The 5,432-nt window shown below is 42.7% G+C and overlaps 1 pseudogene; it reads left to right on the top strand.

Annotated features, from left to right (window-relative positions):
- Window positions 1–997: 997 nt before the first annotated feature.
- LOC109558787 (T-complex protein 1 subunit epsilon pseudogene) lies at window positions 998–3,415 on the top strand (annotated as a pseudogene).
- The last annotated feature ends 2,017 nt before the right edge of the window (window positions 3,416–5,432 follow it).

The following is a 5,432-nucleotide window of genomic DNA, read 5'->3' as shown; positions in this document are numbered from 1 at the left end:
CACTTTCAACTATCTATTAGACCCCACATGTGTGCTAAGTCACTTCAGTTGTGTCTGACTCTTTGTAACCCCATGAACTGTAGCCTGCCAGGCTCCTCTGTCCATGGGATTCTCCAGGCAAGAATACTGGAGTGGGTTGCCATTTCCTTCTCCAATTAGACCCCACACTTGTATGTATAATACCTATGTCAAACTCAACATGTCTTAAAAAAAAAGGTTTGCATTCCTTAGTATTTCCTATCTGTTTTTGCCTATTAGTCTAATCTCCTCAACTAATATGACCTTTTAAAAATGTGATCCAGCCCATGTGAACCCTCCATGACCTACCATCACCTTAAAATTTAAATCTTGTTGCCATGGGGTACAGTCCTCTGACCTCGCCTCTGTGTCATCTCAGCTCCAATAAGTCTACCCTTTACTCACTCTCCTCCAACCCCTCTGCCCCACCTGCTTTTCCTAGAACCACTAAGCTCATCATTGACTCAGCCCCTTACACTTTCTCTTCCTTATGCCTAAAATTCCCTTCCCATACCTTCACATGTCGGATTCCTTCTCACCATCAGGACCCTGTTCAGTGTCATCTTCTGAAAAAGATACATTCTAATCTATCTAAAAGTTCCCCACTCAAGTCACTCTGACCCCCAACTGTGTTTTATTTTATTCATAGGACTAATCATATCTGAAATCATTACTTTATTGTTTGTTTTTTGTCAATTCCCCTACATCTAGAATGTCAGGGACATGAGGGTAGACATTTTGCTTAACTTATTTACTCTAAGAGTTCAGAACAGCACTTAGCACATAGCCTTTGACTATGTGGATCATAACAAACTGTGGAAAATTCTTAAAGGGATGAGAATACCAGATCACCTTACCTGCCTCCTGAGAAACCTGTATGCAGATCAAGAAGCAACAGATAGCCCTGAAGAGGAAGGTGGGCTCTGGGTTCTGGCATGGTCTCTGCCAGTTGAGGGAGAGTAACTCTTGCTACTGCATCATGGGGTCCGTGGGGACCCTTGACTTTGACAAATATGGCGGTCCTTTCCTCATCTTCAAGGATCAGGACTGCAAGTCTCATCTTACGGTACTTGAGGCCCTCAAATCTCATATAATGGCAGCAAAAGCTGTAGCAAATACAATGAAAACATCACTTGGACCAAATGGGCTTGATAAGACGTTGGTGAATAAGTATGGCGACGTGACTATGACCAATGATAGTGCCACCCTCTTAAGCATGATGGATGTTGACCATCAGATCACCAAGCTGATGGCTGAACTGTCCAAATCACAGGATGATGAGATTGGAGATAGAACCACAGGAGTGGTTGTCCTTTGGAAAAGGCTGAGCAGCTGCTGGACCTCCGTATTCACCCAATCAGGATCACCGACGGCCAAGAGCAGGTCACCCGCATCACTATTGAACACCTGGACAAGATCAGCAACAGTGTCCTCGACAACATGAAGAACACCAAGCCCCTGATCCAGACAGTGAAGACCACGCTGGGCTCCAAAGTAATTAACAGCTGTCACTGACAAATGGCCTAGATCACTGTGAATGCCGTTCTCACTGTGGCCAACATGCAGCACAGAGACATTGACTTCCAGCTCATCAAGGTAGAAGGCAAGGTGGGTGGGTGGCTGAAGGACACCAAGCTGATCAAGGGCTTTATCATGGACAAGGACTTCAGTCACCCGCAGAAGACCAGGCAAGTGGAAGATGCTAAGGTTGCAATCCTCACATGTTCATTTGAGCCACCGAAACCAAAGATGAAGTATAAGGTGGATGTGACATCTGTAGAAGATTTTAAAGCCCTTCAGAAGTACGAAAAGGAGAAGTTTGAAGAGATGATCCAGCACATTAAAGAAACTGGTGCTAACCTAGCTATTTGCCAGTGGGGCTTTGATGATGAAGCCAATCATTTACTTCTCCAGAATAATCTGTCAGCGGTTCACTAGGTTGGAGGATCTGAAACTGAGTTGATCGCCATTGCCACAGGTGGCCACATCATCCCTAGGTTCTCAGAGCTCATAGCTGAGAAGCTGGGCTTTGCAGATCCTGTGAAAGAGATCTCGTTTGGGACCACCAAAGACAAGATGCTGGTCATTGAGCAGTGTAAGAACTTCAGAGCCGTCACCATTTTCATCAGAGGAGGAAATAAGATGATCATCAAGGAGGCCAAGCGTTCCCGTCATGACGCTCTGTGTGTAATCTGCAACCTCATTGGGACAACCGCATGGTGTATTGCAGGGGTGCTACCGAGATCGCTTGCGCCCTGGTGGTTAGCCAGGAGGCCGACCAGTGCCCGGCCCTGGAGCAGTACCCATGCACGCCTTTGCCGAGGGACTGGTGGGCATCCCCATGGAGCTCATGGAGAACAGAGGCATGAAGCCCATCCAGACCATGACTGAGGTCCGAACCAGACACGTGAAGGAGGTGAACCCCGCCCTCGGGGATTGGCTGTCTGCACAAGGGAACCAATAATATGAAACATCAACATGTCATAGAAACCTTGATTGGCAAAAAGCAGCAGATCTCTCTTGTAACACAAATGGTTAGAATGACTTTGAAGATTGACAACATCCATAAGCCTGGAGAATCTGAACAGTAAAGACAGAATTTAGAATAAAATGAGGAGTAAGATCCACTACTGTGATTAAATAAATGGGTGTCTTGGGCTGCATCTACAGCTATTTATTGTTAACCTGTATCAGACACTGTGACAACAGTAGCTGTTTGGTAACCATAGTTTCATTTGTTCAAAGACATGAAATTATAGACGTATGATCTCACAAGGTTTTGTATGTGTTGTATTAAAGGGAACACTTTAAACAACCTTTATATTCTGCTCAAGTTAACAAACATTCACTAACATTCATTAAATGCCTTAATTGAAAGGGTTTGAGTTGATTTTTTTTAATAAGATGTAGAACCTGTTTTTATCAGCTTTAAATGTTTAGTTTGTTCTCAAGATTTATGTTAACATTGAGGAATATGGGCTTGATCCTATTAAATTTATTTAAATACTGACAAAAAAAGAAAGAAGTAACAGTTAGAACAGTACATGCAACAACAGACTAGTTCAAAATTGGGAAAGGAGTATGTCAAGGCTGTATATTGTCACCTGCTTATTTAACTTATATGCAGAGTACATCATGCAGAATGCCAGGCTGGATGAAGCACAAGCTGGAATCAAGATTGCAGGCAGAAATATCAATAACCTCAGATATGCAGATGACACCACCTTTATGGCAGAAAGTGAAGAAGAACTAAGGAGGCTTTTGATGAAAGTGAAAGAGGAGAGTAAAAAAGCTGGCTTAAAACTCCACATTTGAAAAACAAAGATCATGGCATCCAGTTCCATCACTTTATGGCAAATAGATAGGGAAACAATGGAAAACAGTGACAGACTTTATTTTCTTGGGCTCCAAAATCACTGCAGACGGTGACTTCAGTTGTGAAATTAAAAGACACTTGATCCTTAGAAGAAAAGCTATGGCATACCTAGACAGCATATTAAAAAGCAGAGACATTAGTTTACCAATAAAGGTCTGTCTAGTCAAAGCTATGTTTTTTCCAGTGGTCATGTATAGTTGTGAGAGTTGAACCATAAAGAAAAGTGTGAAGTGAAAGTCACATAGTCGTGTCTGACTCTTTGTGACCCCATGGACTGTAGCCCTATCCTCTGTCCTTGGAATTCTCCAGGCAAGAACACTGGAGTGGATTGCCATTTCCTTCTCCAGGAGATCTTCCTGACCCAGGAATCGAACCCAGGTCTCCCACATTGCAGGCAGACTCTTTACTGACTGAGCCCATAAAGAAAGTCAAGTGCTGAAGAATTGGTGCTTTTGAACTGCGGTCTTGGAGAAGACTCTTGAGCGTCCCTTGGACTGAAAGGAGATCAAACCAGTCAATCCTAAAGGAAATCAACCCTGAATATTCATTGGAAGGACTGATGCTGAGGCTGAAACTCCAATACTTAGGCCAGATGATGCAAAGAATCAACTCATTGGAAAAGACCCTGATGTTGGGAAAGATTGAAGGTGGGAGGAGAAGGAGATAACAGAGGATGAGATGATTGGATGGCATCACTGCCTTGATGGACATGAGTCTGAGCAAGCTCCGGGAGTTGGTGATGGACAGGGAAGCCAGGCGTGCTGCAGTCCATGGGGTCGCAAACAGTCAGGTATGACTGAGTGACTGAACTTACTGACTAGCACATAGTAGGCATACTACTTGGAATGAATGAATGAATGTTCAATAAACCATACAAATTGTATGGTATTTCTAAGAAAGGTTTATGACCAGACTGCACTCTGCTGAAAGTAAAGAACTGCTCATGGAGCCAGTAGCCATCAGCTTTGTAAGCAGATGTTCAGATTTAGAACTAATGCATCCATACAGGCTTGCCTAGGCTACCAGTTGTACAGTCTGTATTAAGTATTAGCTAGCAAATCAAGTTGGAGAAGAGTTGAACACGACTGACTGACTTCCCTTTCACTTTTCACTTTCATGCATTGGAGAAGGAAATGGCAACCCACTCCAGTGTTCTTGCCTGGAGAATCCCAGGGACGGGGGAGCCTGGTGGGCTTCCATCTATGGGGTCACACAGAGTTAGACACTACTAAAGTGACTTAGCAGCAGCAGTAGCAGCAGCAAATCAAGTATGTATCATTTCACACTGTCTTCAGAATCTTTGAGTACTGGATAAAATACTTCCTTAGACAAGTAGACTATGACCTGAAATAATTATGTATATATATACACATATATATACATAATTACCAACCAGCCCTGACAAGGTGCAAAAAACAACCAAAGCTGGAATTGAACGTCTGTCCTTCTTTGCTCTCTCCCTCTCCTTTTAAAGTGTAGAGCTTTTTGGAAAAGAAGCATTATATGAATTCAAAGCATTATCTTATCAAATCTCCATAATTATTTTAACCATGTGGCATAATCTGTGCACAGCCAGTGATTAAGCTGTACCACAATTAAAACAATATCGTGAAACTAATTACAAAAAGCTAGACAGACCATGCTATCTTTCTGCTTGGTGTTCGAATGTTACATAGAAGAATGTAATTCAACTCTGCAGACACCATCAAAATCTTCCAACACACTTTTAAATCCCTGACTGTCTAAGGGGTAGGTGGTGTCGTCGGGGAAGAATGGGGAATGACAAAAGAGTAGGAAACAACCCTGAATGAAGTGCCATCTTTTAGATCTTTAGATCTCTTTTAGAGGAAAAAATAATTTAAAAAGGATTCCTACGAAAATATTTTTTCCCTCTTCATAAAAACTGTGTAATCAGAAAGCCAGATAGTTTGGCCAGACTACAGAAGCTATCTAAAAGTCAGAAAGACCTGGCTGATACATTCCCATTCATTCTAAAGTTACAATTATTTTCCTAGTCAGAGCAGGTGGGGGGAAGAAG

Source organism: Bos indicus, chromosome 5 (assembly GCF_029378745.1).
Source record: "Bos indicus isolate NIAB-ARS_2022 breed Sahiwal x Tharparkar chromosome 5, NIAB-ARS_B.indTharparkar_mat_pri_1.0, whole genome shotgun sequence".
NCBI classification, from domain to species: Eukaryota; Metazoa; Chordata; class Mammalia; order Artiodactyla; family Bovidae; genus Bos; species Bos indicus.
This window is presented reverse-complemented; position numbering and strand designations above follow the sequence as displayed.